Genomic DNA, 20,192 nt, shown 5'->3' with positions numbered 1-20,192 from the left:
CTGTTGGGACAGCTCTTTCGGCAAGTTTTTGCGAAAGCTAGCAGTAGCCCCTGTGTGACAGGCAAAGACTTGGTAGAGGAAAGTGCCAGGCTCTTAGCCGTATCCCTTTAAAGGAGTCTTTTGTGATTCCAAGCCTTCAGCTCTACCCCGGGCCAGGGCCCTACAGGTAAGTTGGGTATGTAGCTTAGGCCTTTGGCCGTAAGGGATAATGTCATAGACAGCCGTCGAACCGTCCCAGGGGCGACTCCCGGTGAAGCAGTAGAGTTGGTACTTAGTGTTTGCCATGATTCTGGTCTGCACTCCCCTCAGCATGGCGGCGTGGGTATACTGTTCCCCATAGTGTCCCCTCAGAGGACGCAGTTCGAAGTTCCCTTGATAGGGAACGTCTCAGGTTACGAATGTAACCATGGTTCCCTGAGAGGGAATGAGACACTGCGTCCTCTAGCTCCCTGCCATGCTTCGGACACAAGCTTCACGAAGAAGATAAAGTGACGTGTCCTACAGGCGCGTATTTATAGTCGCGCCGGTAGCGACGTCAGAGGCTGTCGCCGGCCAACACGTTGGCGTTTTTCAAAGTATGCTTCAGACACGGGTCACAACGAGGTGTTCCCCATAGTGTCCCCTCAGAGGACGCAGTGTCTCGTTCCCTCTCAGGGAACCATGGTTACATTCGTAACCTGAGACGATAACTTGTTATACAAAAAAAAGTTAAAATCTTAGTTAAATTCTTTACTCTGTTCACCTGGGGTGTCTTGCCTTAAAAAGTTTCACACTTACTGTATATAAATGAAAAAATAATGCACTTTTAGTCATAGCCTGTGTGGAGTCAAGCTCACTCTGAAGTTGTTGCTCTGAATGAATAATATTGTATTTTGTAATGTATGTCACAATTTTTTGCATGTATTCAGAAAAGAGAAAAGTAACCTTGAACTGTGGACCTAATGGCTTTTAAGTAACAGGTATGTAATAAATTAAAAGTTATTGAACATTTAGATTTATATTCTGTTAATTTTATTTAATTTGAGCTTAGATATGAACACAAAGTATTATCAAAGAGTTGCATCTACAAAATAGAAATCCAAGATAAAGATTTGAACAAGAAGCAGGACTGATACTGAAGCTTTCTGTTTTATAAATTTTATGAGGATTTCTGGTCGATGAGGAAGTTCACTCCAATGTCACAAGCAAGACATTAGCGATTTTCAAAACATCTCGCCATAGCTTCTAAAATGGAAATGTTCTGAACATGTTTTTACACGTTTGGAAGACCTTGAATGAGAAGACAATGTTGCCTCTGTGTGATCTCAGATGCTGATCTGAATCTGATGATGGGGTTTATGAAGTGCACCACTGCCCAGTTACACATTAGTTTAATTGCCTGTTTGCTCTGTTCGATGCAAGCTTTGAAGCATATCTCGGGTTGAAAGCCAAACTTCTCCAGCGAGTCCATTGTAGATGGGGTTCCATATTTGCTTCAGGCACCATAAAGACCTTCAATAATCTTCCAACACTGGCATGAACATAATATATAATTTATCACCCAAAGCACTGTTCTACAGCCTAATTCAGGGACACTATTTGTTCCCTTGCTCCCTTGTTGACATCCATATTGTTTTTTTCTTTAAGGTAAGCCTTTGATCCATTCTTTGCACTTTGATAGCAAGGCTGCATGTTGTGTTGAATACTTTACTATTTTTTTTTTGTGTTTGTTTCCTATGCTTGATAGAATAATATCATTAATAGAATAATATACTGAAACAATATGGGAGGCCACTAAAACCCCTGCAATTGTGGCTCCTTTATCCACCAAGACCCTCTTGGAGATGAAACAATCTTATAAAGCAAATAAAAATGTCTTTATCTTGACAAGCCCACTGTGGATATATAGCTCCTTATGTCTGGAATGTATTACATAATTATGCATTGCTATTAATATTTCATGGGCCCTCACACTCAGTACAGAGTAAGTTGCCTAATTGCAGGAATGAATGAATGATTAAGAAGCATAAGTCTTGATTGGGAACCGTTGTGGTGCTTTTAAAAATTATTTTATGCAATTAGTTTTTAATTGCATGTACTTTTTGTGGAGGTTTGGAGGTTATAAGCTTATGAAACATTTTTTTTAATAACTGAGTTGTTGGGAGGTTATAAGTCTATGAAATCTGTTGGATGGACTGACACGATGCCATGAATTAACAAATTAAACATCCAGCTTGCAAAGTATCAGACAAGTATAGAACAGGGACTAATGATTGACCTGCAGGTCATGGTTTATATCTTCGTTCACAATGTCGAATGCAAAATAATTTCTCAGCCAGCCTCGGCTATGTAATTGTACGGTATGTAAATGTAGTACTTTCAGAAGGACAATGCTTGGCCTTCAACCGAATACTCTTATTAAAAGCACTTTGATGAAGTGTAGGGATACGCATCCTTCCTGAAACCTTGGGTTAACCCCTGTGCTAATGGACCAAGAGCTGAGGTTTAATTCGCTTTGTTCAGATGTTAAATGGGTGTATAGATAACTAACTCTGTGATTGGTAAAACATAGCAACACATCATTGTCAGCATGGCAGATGACATCATAAAATCTCTGCATTGGCATTGCAAGGACAACATACCTTTTTTATGTCATTCCAAGATCAGTGGTTATTGAGTATGATATCATAATGCACAAAGACATATGTAATTTAACTTGACGTGCATGTCTTAAAAAAATGGTTGGGTCTTTAAGACATAAATATAGCTTTCACATTAAGGTATTGGGCTGTTGATGTTGTTGTTTTTTTAAACATAGCTGCACTAAGATCAGCTGGATCATACCATGATGTTCTCAGATAATGTCATATTTTAAGCTGAAATGTGTAGGGATGGGAATCATAACGAGATTTAATGATTAATTTCTGGTTCTGAATCTGATTCCTCTTTAATGATTCCAGTTCCTCAGAGGTTTAATAAATGATTCTTTTTTTAGGTACGTTTCAGTAATACATATTTGAACAAAAGAAATGTCTTTATTACAAATTTAAAAATTAATCTATAGGTAGTCAATTTATATCTATTGCAAAATGTTTTTACACAAAATTTTAAATGACTTTTTAGTCTTTCTAAGTCATAAAAATTAAATACACCTCATTCAGTTCAGAATTTGATAAATATTATATTTAAAATATGTATTCTGTGCACCATCATTGTGGTCAGTATGTTTTTTTTTCATTTATTTTTTATAAAGATTTTTAATTTATTTAGCAAAGATACATACATAATGTCACTCCAAATTTATGCCATTGGTTGGTTTTTCGTCCAGGCCGTGAAAGACTGGACCAGCTCTATACCCTCTACAGGGTGCTGGAGGGTTCATGGGAGTTTGCCCAACCAGTCCACATGTGCTTTGTGGATTTGGAGAAGGCATTCGACTGTGTCCCTCGCGGCGGCCTGTGGAGGGTGCTCCGGGAGTATGGGGTCCGAGGCCCTTTGCTAAGGGCTATCCGGTCCCTGTACTACCGGAGCAGGAGTTTGGTTCGTATTGCCAGCAGTAAGTCAGACTTGTTCCCGGTGCGTGTTGGACTCCGGCAGGGCTGCCCTTTGTCGCCGGTTCTGTTCATGATTTTTATGGACAGAATTTCTAGGCGCAGCCAGGGGCCGGAGGGGGTCAGGTTTGGTGACAACACGATTTCGTCTCTGCTCTTTGCGGATGATGTTGTCGTGTTGGCTTCATCAAGCCAGGACCTTCAGCATGCACTGGGACGGTTTGCAGCCGAGTGTGAAGCGGCTGGGATGAGAATCAGCACCTCCAAATCCGAGGCCATGGTCCTCAGTCAGAAAAGGGTGGCTTGCCCAATTCAGGTTGGTGGAGAGTTCCTGCCTCAAGTGGAGGAGTTTAAGTATCTTGGGGTCTTGTTTACGAGTGAGGGAAGGATGGAACGGGAGATTGACAGACGGATCGGTGCAGCTTCTGCAGTAATGCGGTCGATGTACTGGTCTGTCGTGGTGAAGAAAGAGCTGAGCCGCAAGGCGAAGCTCTCGATTTACCGGTCAATCTACGTTCCTACTCTCACCTATGGTCATGAGCTTTGGGTCATGACCGAAAGGACAAGATCCCAGATACAGGCGGCCGAAATGAGCTTTCTCCGCAGGGTGGCTGGGCGTTCCCTTAGAGATAGGGTGAGAAGCTCAGTCACCCGGGAGGAGCTCAGAGTAGAGCCGCTGCTCCTCCACATCGAGAGGGGTCAGCTGAGGTGGCTCGGGCATCTGTTCCGGATGCCTCCTGGACGCCTTCCCGGGAAGGTGTTCCGGGCGCGTCCCACTGGGAGGAGACCCCGGGGAAGACCTAGGACACGCTGGAGAGACTATGTCTCCCGGCTGGCCTGGGAACGCCTCGGTGTCCCCCCAGAAGAGCTGGACGAAGTGTCTAGGGAGAGGGAAGTCTGGGGTTCTCTTCTTAGACTGCTGCCCCCGCGACCCGGCCCCGGATAAGCGGAAGAAGATGGATGGATGGATGGATGGGTTGGGCTAATGTCAGGCAACTCGTCTCAGAGCACTGTGTAGCTGTCATCTTAAACATACTTTAATTTATTCAATTAATTAAATTACTAACCAAAAGTAGCGAAACCCAGTTTATGTTCCTTCACCTTTAGCAGAGTCTTAGAAACTAGTAATGCAGACATTTTAGAGATATGCAAGTCCTTAAACTGATCCAAGCTGAACTGAAAGCACCCTGTCCCTCTGGTTAACAGAATCTCCTTTCTTGATTGAAATACCATGAGTCTCAGAAACATACAGGTCTGTCTCCCTGAAAATGCTTTTAGCACTGACATCATGCAGAACCACTAGAATGGCTTTGTTTTTTTTGACTGCTACCCAGACTGCTATCCACTTATTTCTTGTTAATGACTGGAAGAAGGGATAAAAGCCCCTAGTGTATGATAAGATGCCAGGCAGGGAGACATTGGTTTTGCTGGGATTTGTGCACTGATTAGATGCTCTGAGGAAATATTCTAAAAATAAAAGACAACAGATTGGTCTGTGGTGATATCATTCTTAGCTTGGTCTGGTAAGGTTTACTGCATCATTCTTAAATAGACATTAAGTATGGAACATTTTGACACCCTTACAAAATGAATTTATTTAAATAGTTTTAATAAATTTTAATTATATTTATATAAATATTTGGATAATTTTAATATTTTTTGACCCTTTTTTTGGGCTGTTTGTGAAATTATGAGATAAAGGGGAGAAAATGGGTAGATGGATTCTAACTCAAACCATCCCTGTTAAAGGAATACGCATAAAACAATTATGTTGTGATTGTTTATTCAACCTCATGTTGCTCTAAACTTGAGCAAAAACTGCTTTCATAGGCTTCAAATGGTGATTGGTATCTCTCTTTAAATCGAGTCCATGAGACTGGATCAGTAAACAATTATTATTTTATTTTTTTGTTTATATATTATTTTGTTATTATATACAGTTATTATTTTAGACCATTTGAGAGTAACTCTTTAGAGCTGATTCACAAATCCAATTGAATAATTTGTTAATTCTAACAAAGCCACCTTAGGGCTTCCGAAGATTTGACAAAGTCATATGGACCACTTTTTATAGCACTTTTTGGTATTTATATGTCTTTTTTAACTCTTGATGTGTGTAAAAGGGTTGCTTCAAGATTCTTTGGCTTATTTAATGTTGTGCTGCACAGAAGAATGAAAAGTCTTGCGGGTTTGGAATGACATGTGAGTCTGTCAATTAAATAAGGACAGAATTTTATTTTAAACTGATCCTTTAATTCCTGACTTTGATTGTTAATTGTTAGTAAAGAGTATTTAGCACAGTAGAGGGAGCCAGTTCCATTCAAACCCACTTTTCTGTCTTGTCTTTCTCACCCTTCTAACATTCTCAGGACCTACATGTATACAAACTTGTATCCTCAGGAAGATGGATGAATGTGTTCCCAGGGCAGATGGCCATGATGCTTTGCTATGCATATGGCTCACAGATTACAACTCCGGCAGGGTGTCAGAACTGATGAGGCAGCACTGGAGCAGAGTGTTGTGCCATTTGCATTTGAGGTTTACAGCTTAGCTGCATGGATGGTCACACTGCTTCTCATGCTTAATGTCAGAGTGTGAATCCTGAACACAAACATGTGTCGTAGTGTAACCCCCAAGACTGCTTTTAACAGAGTTTTCCTATAGAAACAAGCATTTTGATGCCTTCTACTAATTTGATTGTTTATGCCTTTTAAATGGTACATTTTTAAGTGAAATTACAAATGTTAGCTTTTGTTTAATAAATACAGTCCAGTGCATACTGATTTAAAATCATTTTAAAACATTTTCCTGTTTACTTTAACAGATTTTGAAAACTGTACGCATTGGAAGCAGTGAAATTTAAAATCACCCGAACAGCATCCGGTACTCTGATACTTTGCTTAAAAATTCCCGGTAACACTTTACAATTAGGTTCCATTAGTTAATGTTAGTAAATGTATTAACTTTAACAATGAACAGTACATTTATTACAGTATTTATTAATGCAATCTTTGTTAATGTTAGTCAATGAAAATGCAGTTGTTCACTGTTAGTCCATGTTAATTCACAATATTAATTAACAATGGCCTAATGGTTAGAGAGCCAGAAGGTCGCCGGTTCGAGTCTCGGTGCCGGCAGGAGGTGTAGGTGGGGGGGGGGAGTGAATGAACAGCGCTCTCTTCCACCCTCAATACCCATGGCTGAAGTGTCCTTGAGCAAGGCACTGAACCCCCAGTTGCTCCCCGGGCACTGGATATATAGCTGCCCACTGCTCCAGGTGTGTTCACTTCTCACTGCTGTGTGTGTGCACTTGGATGGGTTAAATGCAGAGCACCAATTCCAAGTATGGGTCACCATACTTGGCTGTATGTCACGTCACTTTCACTAAAGTAGTTAACTATTGTTAAATAATGAACCTCATTGTATAGTGTTACCTATTATTGTTGATAATCATCTTATTTTGTCATTGTTTCTAAATATTGAGATATTTTTTTTTGTTTTATTGTTTTTGTATTTTTTTTTTAGTTTTTTTTTTGTTTAGAAGTTTTTTTGTTTGCTTGTTTTATTGTTGCTTTTGATATGTTTCATTTGTTTTATTCACTTGTTTTATTGCTGTAATTGTTTTTTTTTTTTGTTACAGTTTTTTTTTCTGTTTTTGATTTGTGTTGTATTTTGTTTTTATATTTTTTGTTTTGTATTTATAATAGTTTGTTTGTTTTATTGTTGTAATTGTATTTTTCAAGATTTATTTATTTATTTGTTTTCTTTTCTTTTGTTGTTTGTCTCAAAATTGAAATTCATAACAACATTTTTTGGCCTGATTAGGATCCTCATATAAACTGAGAAATATTTTGAAAATGACAGAGCTGAAACGTTTACACTTTTCAGAGAATAAACCCATTTATAATTATCTGTCCATATTTAACATTGCAAAAAGGACATACTTTACCTTTAGTGCATTTAGTACAGGCTGATGTCTCCACATGTCCATGTCCTGCCCTTTCTCTGAACATCCTGTCAGAGTGAAATCTGTTTTGCAATTAGTGATGACCCATGTTATGAAAGATTTATGCCACTTCATTGAAGTAATACAATGTTTTATGAAGGCCATCATTTACCTGCCACTCATACTGCTCTGTTTCTGAGATCTGTCAGAATCAAGAAAATCACATAAAGCTCATCAGTCAGCAGCAATGCCAATAACTGTGGCATGCACTTTACCTATGCATATGTAAATCTACTCTGGGTATGTTTTGGTCCATAAAATCACTGTCTTAGTTGCACCGCAATATCACCCAATGCCTCAACCTAATCTTGACAAGGGGAAGGACATTGTCTTTTATCTGTTCCTATCACATTTAATGAATGCACTGCCCCAAGGGACGAACATTGTATCTGATGTAAGAGAGTACAATGTTTTGCTCGCAGGTTCACGGGTGTCAGAAAACATCAAAGCCCTCTATGGCTATAGAGCTTAATTTCTGTCTGCGTATGAGGAGAGTTAGCGAGTGCTCTCGGGTCACTTCAAAGACAGGCTAATAATGGAATAAGTGTAAATCAAAGATATATTTTAGTCACAGCCTTACAATACACGGTCACCTGCCATTTTATGAAGAGGTGTATTATCATCCGATGAAAACCCCTTTCAATTTGCAATGCATTATAGGGTGAATGAGGGCAGGGGTTATTTTACCCTATTTGCATCTGATTTCTTATTTTATGGTGACTCACTTAAGGTTTTTTCATATTTAGCAAAATGTACTGACTGGGATTATACAATACACTAAATAATAGCCAATGATAAAGTCCAAAGTAGCTTATATTAAATATAAATAATATAATTAGCAGCATTCGTATAATCTTTTGGAAGGCGATAGCCCTGTGTCCGAATATGCCTGCTTCCATACTAGATGAAAAACAATATGTGAGCCGAGTTTTATGTCTGAATTTGTAGTATTCAGAAAATTCATAGTTTTCAACTGAAGCTGAAGGTCAAGTGACTGTAACAGCATAGTGGGTGTAGTACATTTGAATTTCATTCATAATACATGCATTCATACTTTTTTTAAGAAAAATCACTATTAAACATTATTAAAACATGCCATGTAGTTTTTTTGGACATGGTATCGTGGTAATATATGTTTGTACCATTGTAAACATTAATTACCATATATTATTTTTTGTGATATTACCATCAGACCATATTAAACTCATAGTACTTTTTGTGAAGGAAACATAAAAATAAAAAAAAAACATTAAAGTGCTGTTAGCCTTAGCCTGCAAGCTTAAGGCTAAATCTTTGATGTTATGCCCTAAATCAAACTTGATGCATAGATTTACAATAAATATAGTGTTACATATAATACAGCATGGCAAGGGAGAATGATATGACGTAGGTAAACTTGAAAAAGTTTGTTTTTGTTTATAATTTAATGCTAGCCTAACGCTACAGTATTCAGTATTCAGTTCTTTCAAAATACCAGAGAGTTTGAGTGATGATAACCATATATTGCTGTTTTATGCATGGTTTTCTGTCCCGAAGGCCCATATATGCACAAAACACACTGACATATCCTATTACTAGTGCTTAGGACCTTATTTGAATGACCTAAGTGGGTCATTCCTGGTTGTGGGGCAGATAACAGAGAAGACCCTGCTGTCGTCTGCTTGCCCAGAGAGAGAAATCAGACTCATTTGCTGGAGGCTCAGAGGTGGCACTCATTATACCTGAGCTCTCCATGTTTAATTGGCCTCATTAAGTGATTAACTTCACAAATTTACCTTTCCCCTCAAGGTCACAATGCTGAGCACTATATCACTGGGCTTACTGGAGTCACTCCATTACAAAAAATCCCCTGTCAGCGTCAAACCCCTTCCGGACCTGTTATGTAGTGTTTTAGGGCACAGAGTTTTCGTTCCAGTAATATTATGAAAAATGATTTGTTTGCACTGAGGCAAACGCTTCCTCTGGTGCCTGGCTGAAACCAAAGGCTGTTATTATTTCCACGGATGCGATCATCAACTCATATTCCACTACAGTCCCTTTGACAGCCTGATAAAATTGGAGGCAAAGTGGCAATTCAAGTAGTTAACTTGTTAGACAACTCTACAGGCCGCGTTATTGGTTCTCTTTCTTATAAGACTGTTTGTGTAGCCTTGCATCAAGGCTTCAGGAAGGGAGCAGAGAAGCGGACAAATTGGACCCATCATTTTTCATGCACGCAGTGACATTCCCATCGACCAATTTCAGTTTAGTAGCCTCTCTCAGGGATCATTGATATCTGCATTAGAGACCTTTGTTAAAGGTCTCATCTAAATGCATTGAAAAATGCCTCGCTCTCCTGTGTACTTCCAGCTGAAAAGGCGAGGGGTGTCTGGCTGTGTGTTCTCACTGAGATTTGCCGACTTGGCTCTGTCTACATTAAGGTTGGTTTGCGGCCAGACAATGTAGTGTCCCTGAACTCTAGAGAAAACAACAGGAAAAAAACAACTACCGCAGAAGCAAATGGCAGGGCTTCTGGAGGGGCATTTGCACAGTGAGTTCTTATTGGAACATATGACAAGACCTCCATCATGTCTATGGCACTGGTCCATCAATCTCAGTTTCACTTGAATGTTCACTATTTCGTTGTTAGAAAAAAAAAAACTCTGAAAGAAAATCCCCAGCTCTCTGCAATAAAGTCTACACTAGGCAATTGGATGGGGAGTACAATTTTTTTTTCCTTAAGCTAAGTCTTAATTCTTATCACTCTTAAACTCACAGTAGAACAAAACGCAATAGATGTAGTCATCACCTGTGTACTGGATTGGTATCACACCTGATCATCACTCACAATGCAACAAGCTTCAATTTTCACATTAACCAAAGGTCTCTCAACCTTTTGACTCATAGACACCCAGTTGTCCCCAATAATAGCCCATACATTTTCATCTGTGTGTGATTTACTGGATAACAACTAAGGATGAGGATTTATACATATACAATAATATGTAATAATATATTTTGTATAATATTTTAGACCTTTAGAATAATAATACAAGACTTCTGTCTGAAATTTTCTTTTTATCAGGATCCTATGTTTAGGTTCAGTTATTTCACTTTAATGGCAGTGAAAAGGACCTGTTTATTGCCATTAGATAGCACTTAGATATATACTATATACTGGATTCTGTGTGCAGTATTCAATTGATGCACGGCCAAGAGAGCCCCACTGCAATGAAGTTGTTTTTCACTGGGTGACTGTATTGATTTGAATGAAGCAAAGATCGATGTTCATTGGACAACAGGCTCTAAACACGACATTTTGGGTCCTGCTGTAAGAGCGCAAAAGTGGTATTTGCATTGAAAAACATAATCTAATTATTCATTGGACAGCTGGCTATCAATCACTGGTTGGTTGGCCTTCTTTATATGATGATTGGGTGAGCTTGCAAATGGGAGGAGCTTTAAAACATGTGGCCAGTAATTGAACTGTTGAGTGCTCAGAAACAGACAATTAGGTAATGAAAATCTACTGTAAAGTATAATTCAGTATTTAGTTTGTTGTTTATAATCTTGTTTCTTACACATTGCCATTTGTTTTAGGTATAATAATTTTGTTATTAGTTTAGGCTGGTATACACCACACTATGCAGTTTAGAGAAGTCAACATTCGTTGAGTCTGAGTCAGTCTGCAGATTTTGGGCAGGCTGATTTGAGATTTCATGTGTATGTACAAACTCAGATTTTTTTTAGCTTTAGACTATGATTTTATGTTGTTGGAAGATATCAAACATGTTTTCATTGGTCATGTGTCTCCCAGCAACAAGGCACATGTTTCTTTGTGAATTGAATGTGTTTGGAATGACTCTAAAGTCTGTAAAGGAAACAGGTCAATTTAGCTCAAAGGAAATCATTTAAGATTTTAAAGGGAATTTGAACAGAATCACTGTTTCACGGCTGATCACTGAGATGCCCTGCGATTCACTGAACGTGCCGTTTAACATCAAATCTGCGCTGGATATTAATATCCAAACTATAGTGAAAACACTATCAATTAGCACAGTAACAAGATTGGCAGTTTAAGACATTAACTTGTAAGCACAAAACACAAGATACTTATCTTTTCAATATGAATAAGGCTTTATTAGATAAATCTAAGACATATAAACTAATCTAACACATAAACGCACGCACTCACACATTCACACAAGTTGCAGGAAGATCGAAAGTTAGGGAAGGATGAGTTTAAGAGAATGGAAATATAGAATCCCAAGTTTACAGCAATACGTTAAATTGCATAAACATGAACAACCATCAATCACTTAATGAACCCTCGCATTGAGTTCCTCAATGAGGTTAAAATTATATTAGATACACCAGCACAAATGTCTGAAGGTACATTGCCTGAAGGTGTCGCTTTGTTGTCGCTGATTGGCTGGAAGTTCAGTAGTCGTTGAAGTGATGTCTTGGTCTTAGGGAGCCCTGGTTGGTTGTGGGCTGAAGGTGCAGAGTTGTGTGCTGAAGTTGAATGTACAGACGAGGTCAGACTGTGTTACAAAACTTAACTCAGAACACGAAACTCTCAAACGGAAAAGAAGTAAAGTTTGGCGAGACTATAGGTGGTGTTCCTTCTCATCGTGGCTAAGTAGCAGCAGGCGTGCAGGCTGAAGCACGCTGGAACCGCGCTCAAAGAACAGTGATGACAAACAGCATGGCTAAAAGCTAAATCTAAGAAGCAAAGCTAAAAGCTGGCATGACTGATAGCCAAAGCAAGGCTAGAACTAAAAGCAGGCATGACTAGTAGCAGAAGCAAAGCTAACAACTAAAAGCAGGATTTTATGATGTCCTGGGTATTTAAACTGGCCTGTTGGCCACACCTCAAATGTTGTCTTGACCAATCAGATATTGTCTTGGCTCGGGGTATCATAAATCATATGTTTATCTTACCAAGCATGTGGTCCGAGTTTTCCCGCTCTTGCAGGGTATAATTTTGGACATGATTCCTATAACAGGAATATGATATATTTGGCAAATATTTGATTGTCAGGACTATTTGAAGCAAGCAGTTTCCATCACAAACATACCAAACCAGATTATGAATCCTTAAGTTATCCCATAGTTATTAAAAGACATACACAATAAGTGATTATAACATGATAGTCAAATGTGTGGGTTACATATAAATGAATATGGAGTTAAGCGATGGACTGATTCATTTATAAGTCTTTTTGAGTTCATTCTGGTCCATATATATATGTACAAAAGACAGTTTATTTGTCTCTTGACAAAGATTTCTGTGGAGACCAGAGGTTCAAAGCCCCTTCCCCCTTAGGAATTTCAGTCTGGTTCTGTTTGGTGGGGGGAAGTCAATGGAAGTGTTTTAACTCTCATGGGTTTACATGTGATGTCTAGCGTTGCATTTCAATTACGAACAACAAATTTGACAAATCTCTTCTCCGAATTGAAATTGTCAATAATTGTTCTAGTGGTGTTAATGTTGAAAGCTGTTCTGTGAAAGCTTTGGTTGGTTGGTTATCTTGCTTGGGACTTGTGGCACAGAATGTTTTATGACTTCCTGAGGAATTCGGCTCGTGTTTCAAACACAGCCCTGATCGACTCTTTAATTTGTCTGGTTCGAGTCATTTCTGCTACAAGTCTGTAGCCCAGTTTTTCCTCTATAACCATTTACAAGGTCAGCAAATGTATGATGCTTAGTATTTCCAAATCTGTTCAGATTTTAAATCATGTACTGTGTTCTAGCCTGAAGTAATTTTACAAAATACTATAGATCTCAATGTTACTACATACTTAGCCATTTTGTTTTCTGTGCTACCCCCATTTGAAAAAAAGCACCAGTTGCACTTATTGTAATATTTTAGAATTTCATAATACCTTCATGTTTGCCATGTTAACAGTATGGCCTAGTTAGACCCTGCTGATACAAATATTAACTACACCATCTGAATCCAAAATGCATCTTTCTACAGTTGTTTTGCCATTTATACAGTTTAACAATCATTACTGAAGAATTAACTAACCAATCAGAATAAAGCATTTCTGGGACCCATGTAATAAAATATGGTTAGATTACAACTTGTCTTGTGGGTAACTGTATACTGAACTTATTTTTTATATAATAAAAGTGCAAGTCTTGCAGTGTTTCACCGTAACTGGGCACAGTTTCTTGAAAAATATGTCTCCTCTTCCTATGACTTAGGTAAAAGGTAAAAGATCAAAAGGAATTTCTTAAGGGGAGCTGAATTCAGCAGGGACAAATGCAAAACATATTCCCCTGTACCTTACACCACAGAGGCTCCCAACGGGCTCCCTTGGATAATGAGGGCTGAGGCAGGTTTTAGCAACAGCTATTAGCCCACCAATTGCATATTTATGAAAGCTTTATGAAGCATTTAAGCCTCAATTCCACTAGAGCGTTATGCGTGCAGACTTGACAGTCTTCCTTAGAGATTAGCTTTCAGCTTCACAGCTAGATTGCAGTCTGCACAGGTCGCTTTTTTTTCGCCGCCTGCACTCAAAGTCTCAGGCATTAATGGTTGGGTCCCGTACATGATGCATACATAGATATCAGCCTAGTTGTTCTTGTTTGCTATGCGCTGTGGGAGGAAGGAGGAACGCAGCAGCAGGGGCTGTAGTAAATGTCATGGTTGATGAGGTCAGTAGGCCTGGCATCACTCTCACCATTACACCAGCTCATGCAAAGCAGTGTCTCATGCTCCCCGCTGCAGTGCAAGCTGCATCAGCAATTCTGTTTTTAGAGTGCTTCTTGAGTTTGAGGACTACTAGATTCATTTCCTTAGCAATCTTCTGGGATATGCATGTTTATCCTCTAACATCAGCATAGCAGAAAGGAGTAAGTCTGCAGTATATAACAACTCTTATTTTAATTAAATAATGATGAAAAGCTAGGCATACTAGATTGTATTTTGTTTACTTTTTACTATTTTACATTTCAGCTTTTAGGAGCACAATAAATCTCAATGCAGCATTTGTGTTGTGGCATACTCAGATTTTTTTGGCATCAAACCAACAGGTATAGACAGCGAGTTGGATTCATGCAATCTTATAATAGGCCTACACTATGTGATGAAGAGTCAGATACGTTCGGATGCATTTGCAGTATTTATTTAGCGGAAGGTCAAAATCAAACAACAGCTTTAAGTATGTAACAGGATATCCAGAATAAGAAACGGTTACCAGGCGGAGGTCGGCGCAGGCGGCAGACGAGCAATCAGGAGTCAGTGAACAGTTTAAGGTCAGATACCAGGAAATCTGCAAGATAGATAAACGCTTGGAAATGTAAGCTGGTGCAGAACAAGACTTCACAAAGTGCAAGAGTCCAGAAGCCATTTATATAGGGGATTATACCTAGCTACAGGGCTGATGGGGAATGTAGTTCATGGGATTCAATACTCAGGTGACGGTGTCCTTCGGTGATTGGAGAGAGCCACAGAGGCATGATCTATGACACACTAGCTTTATGTTTTATCATGACACATTGCTATTTAAAATATAAATGAAATGAAGAAAATATATTGACAGTTAAGGGAGTAAATAAAGGCAATTTGCATTAAGCTATTTAAAAAAATTACATATTTTGACAAGTTATTTCATCTAAATACAAATATATGGGGTAAATACAAATATAAGTTGTGGCCTAGTGGTTAAAGAGTATGACATGACTCCTAATCCTAAGGTTGTGGATTTGAGTCTCGGGCCGGCAATACCATGACTGAGGTGCCCTTGAGCAAGTCATGGCCTAGTGTTAAAGAGTATGACTCCTAATCCTAAGGTTGTGGATTTGAGTCTCGGGCCGGCAATACCATGACTGAGGTGCCCTTGAGCAAGGCACCGAATCCCCAACTGCTCCCCGGGCGCCGCAGCATGAATGGCTGCCCACTGTCCAGAGTGTGTATGTGTTCACTGCTATGTGTGTGCACTTTGGATGGGTTAAATGCAGAGCATGAATTCTGAATATCGGTCACCATACTTAGCTGTATGTCATGTCACTTTATCTAAATATGTGTACAAATTAAGGGAGAGTTTACCACAAATACTGGGCACTTGTTTGACTCCTAAACCAATTTCAAGGCCACAGTCTTTTTTTCTTTCTTTTTTTTTTTTTCTAGATGAGATTTTAGAGGTTATTTCCACACATTGATTGTGTAATTTGCCTCAAGGATGCATAAATATGACCTGGAAATTTTTCTTTCAGATATGTTAATGAGTTTCAGTCCCAAACAGGTTTAAAACACTGTCAAAGAGTCGCAGTCATGCACATTTATATTCTAAAATGGATTAATTGGACGTCTTCAGAGACCGAAGCCAGAGAAGTCATCGGCGAGTCCGCATGCTCCATCTAAACCCAGGAGAAAGTGAATGTGAGAGGAGCAGCCTGTCAATCAATGTGCATACTTGCATTGGCCCTTAATTTAATCACTGTTTAATTATGAGCTTCCCCCTGGGGCCTGCTCTGTGAGGCTTGATTACAATCAAGCTTTTTCCCTCCTCTACAGGTGCAAATATAGCCAACGGACAACTGCAGGCCACTGTCTTCACTTTCTCAGCACTATTTCGTTACCTCAGGGCCTCATAAATCTGCTGATAATGTCAAGGGCAAACACATATGCATAGAAGTGATGAAAAGTGCCTGGAGGAGGGCACTTACAACTTAACCTCAAACCCTGAGGAACACTTACCTCCCTCGGCCCATCCCGACTGTCATTTGGCACATGGATGAAGAAAACACTTGAGATCTTGGGGATTCTGAGGGAGACTGAGGTTTGGGACTGTAGCTGAGTTTACTGCATGACAAACACATTGTGCATCTTGTAGTTGGATTACCAGATCACTTCAGACAATATATTGTCACTGTGTCTAGGGAATAACTTGAATTTAGCTCTTAAGCTACAGCAATCAATTTAAATTTAGCATGGTAATAATCAGGCACTCTGGGTATAGTTCTGCAGGCCCCCTGAGCCCCTGACAGGCAGCCAGTGAAGAAGTACAACTGCTTCTCAGCTCTCACTTTCACTCTATTTAATTTTCTCATTCACGCTTTCACTCTCTTATGTACTCAATCCTGTTAAAGTGACGCTAAAGTGAGTATATTGTGAAAAATATTTAATTTTTTGAATGAACTATCCAAAAAGTATAAAAATCCTTTTGATAACATTAAGATAATTTTGGGTGAAGGAAGGGAAAATAAACCACTGAAGCATATCATTTATAATTTATCTTTGTGTTTTAACATAATATATTTGGATATGATACAACGTTTACTTTTGGCTCTTAATCAAGTTTGTCTTTGGCCCTTCTTATATTAAAAAGCTTGGACTCCTCTGAATTAGATCGTTATTAAATGTTTTAATCAGCAGCATTTATTAACAGTATTTTAAATACTGCATTAATAATACATTTTAATAACCACTCATAATGCATTATATTAAATAGTTTTTCTGATTTTTGGGTTCAGTCCAGGTCAGTTGTAGGTGTTCAGCTCTAAATATAGAAAGAAGAGGTTTGCAGTAAAAGCAAACCAGTTGTTTCTACAACTAATAGTAAAATGTGTCTCGACTGCTTAATTTTTTTATGTGTTTGTCAAAGCTCAGTGTGAAGACATTGTTTGTGTCATGCACAGCGCCTAGCAGAAGAACAGAGCCCTAATGCAATTGACAACCCGCTGTCCCTGACATTAATAAAGATGGAACATGTACAGGAAATTAAACTCTCACTTTCCCATCGAAATGAGATGGTATCCATCACCCAACTGTTTTCCTCACAATCAGATAAAACGATCAAACTGGAGCTGGGTCAGCCCACACACGTTGCCAGCATCAGTATCCAGCTACATTTTTCTTTTAAATGGATGTGAAACAGAATAAAATTTAATTCTAAACTATAAATGGGATCCATCACAGCTTTAAGCATGGCTTGATGGCAAGACCTTTCAGCAAATCACATGATCTCTTATTAGCCCTAGCAAAAATCCCTGACATGTTTTTCAGATTTAGTGAGACAGATGGATAAAACAATCCCTATGGGCATTCTTGCTTGACTCCTTGATGTATCCAAAAAGTAAATGATTGACAATATCTTAAATTTGGGAATTGCTACAGTACGAATAATGAACAAGCAGCCACTAGAGGGGGTTGGCTGCACAGTTCACTTCAAAACTAGGCACTATCTAGTAACAAAAGAAAGTTTAGAAACATGCCATGTTATTTTCTTGATCATCTGGTTCTTCTGTCACAGACTAATTATGACTCAATCAGGTTAGAGAAATTAAAAAGACATATTATATACACTACAAGCACTGATCATCATAAGGAACAAGGACCCTGATCAAAGGTTTATTTCATGTGGCCATAGCCAGGTTGCACTCGAAACAAGTGCCCTGTAGCCTTGTTGAATAAATGACCAGACAGGCTCATCAGAATTCAGCTGAAATAGGAAGTTAGTGGAGAGTAATTCAAGGCAGATTTAAGCATATCAGTCTGGATCCATCTGCTTCCACTCCACTGTAATTGATGGGGAAATGTTAATTATGTTCGCATATAGTAACAAGACCTTGAAAATGAAGTCGTCTTAAAATCTCACACAAGCTATGCTCTCTCTGGGAGTATCAGAAAGGTTTATATCTCATATTTCCCTCTAGTAATTTCTTGGGAGAATGTGGTCACACAAAACTCACAGCACGTCTGGTAACATTGTTGGCTGTCGTGATGTAGACTTCATGTTTTGGCTATCCTCTGAACACTTCTTTTGAATTCACAGGCTTGAGCTCGGTGACGGGAGCTCACAGACGCTGTCTAATCGAGAGACAATGACAAACAGCCAGATGGATAAAGCTAAAGATTCATGGAATGAACACTGTGGGCTTGTGAGTGTGATTTAATTTTTTTTATTTTTTTTAACGATTCTCTAACGAGTTAATCACATAATCTCACTGACTTTTTTAACACAGGAACATATTCATGAATGTTTGTGCCAGTGAATGAATGTTTATTTTTATATATGAATGGACACAAAAACATTTGGGGTCAGAAAGATATTTTGGGTAACAAATTCATATTCTTATCACAACTGTTTTAAACATGTTTCTTAAGCACCAAATCAGTGTAATAAAATTATATCTGAAAGATCATGTTATTTTAATTATATACGTTTTTCACTATTTTTTATAAACTTTTAAATAACAGTTTGATATAAGTAATAGAGCAAAATTAAGACTCCCCATGTTAAAATGCCAACTTTACAACAACAACAAAAAAAACATGTTTACAGCCTGGTGCAAAAAGATTTTGGTCTATATAGCTAATTTTGCCCTCCATGACAACTGTGAGGGGGGTGATTTTTTTTTATAACTCATCCATTTAAATTATATTAAGCCTTAAAGTTCTGCATAATTAAGGGTGCGGTCACTTGAGTGACAGGTGGATTGCCACTGCTGTCATCACTGTCGTGCTAGGTGGGTGTGGCTTCAGCAACCAGCTCCCGTCTTTTTGCCCATTTTTGATTGTCCGGGAGAGTCACGCGGTGACGCGCTGCCAAGATGGCGATGGTCCGCTCTGCACACTTTGTGTCACACACCTGGACTCATTTTGTGTGTTTTTGCCCCTGTGACCCAGTTTCTGTCTCTATGTGGTTTGATTAGTTCCCAGGTGTGTCTAGTCATTTCCGCATGTGTTCCATGTCCCTGTTAATTTAGTCATTCCATCCACCTGTGTTTTCCCTATTATCCATTGTATAAAAGCCTTGTCCTTTCAGTTCTGTTTTGTCGGGTCTACTGGTCTACTTGTCAACTCGTCTACTTGTCTACTTGTCCGCTTGTTTCCTGTTACTTGCCACTTGCCACTTGCCACCTATTATTTGCTACTTACCTTGCCTATGTTTGATTTAATAAATCCTTGTTTCGTTTATCCCTCGGCTCCGTGTTCCTTCCAGCAGCGTAAGCCGTGACAGAAGACCCGACCTAAAAAGTTAAAAAACTGTGTGTTTTCCCTCCGTTTTGTTTTCCGTTTTTTCACAGTCTTTTTCTTTCCGTAGTGTGTAATGGATCCCCTCTATCGCCCCGAATACCTCCTCCTCCTGCTGGAGCAGGAGGGACTTTCTCTCGAGGACCATACTAGAGGGTTTCTCTTCATAGCTAATGCCACCAGCTACCCGGACCACGCGCTCTGCACCTTTTATCACGCCAGCCTGAACTCCAGGTGCAGAGCGTTGTCGCCCGAAGATGGTCCTCGGGAGGATTTCGCCGCATTCATAGAGTGGAATCTGGTGAGAAATGGGTCACCTCTCACGGTCGGCCCAATGGAGGATCTCGCCAGGTCCACTCTGGACCCAGAGCCCAGCCTACAATCTCCCCACGGTACGAGGCATAAGCCCGAGCCCACCGATGACGGAGAGCCAGAGAGCAACCCGTCAGACCAGGTGCGAGAGCCGGCGACACTGCCCACCACGAGGGAGCAAAATGTGGAGCGCCAAATGGGTCAAAATGAGGGGTTTCCAATTCACCTATGCCAGATCCTCCTTTAAGCCCAGGACGGGCTCCTGATCCTCTGTTAAGCCCAGGAAGGGCTCCTGATCTTCCGTTAAGCCCAGGACGGGCTCCTGATCCTCCTGTAAGCCCAGGACGGGCTCCTGATCCTCTGTTAAGCCCA

The 20,192-nt window shown here is 39.4% G+C and overlaps 1 long non-coding RNA gene across 1 annotated transcript; it reads left to right on the top strand.

Moving 5' to 3' along the window:
- The first annotated feature begins 5,666 nt into the window (after positions 1 to 5,666).
- LOC132112106 (uncharacterized) lies at positions 5,667 to 6,321 on the top strand. Its single transcript, XR_009424891.1, has 2 exons — positions 5,667 to 5,732; positions 5,900 to 6,321. It is a non-coding gene; the product is annotated as an uncharacterized LOC132112106 (long non-coding RNA).
- Positions 6,322 to 20,192: the final 13,871 nt, after the last annotated feature.

This window comes from Carassius carassius, chromosome 31, assembly GCF_963082965.1.
Source record: "Carassius carassius chromosome 31, fCarCar2.1, whole genome shotgun sequence".
In the NCBI taxonomy this organism is placed as follows: Eukaryota; Metazoa; Chordata; class Actinopteri; order Cypriniformes; family Cyprinidae; genus Carassius; species Carassius carassius.
Note: the sequence above shows the minus strand (reverse complement) of the source record. Positions and strands in the feature narration are given on the sequence as shown.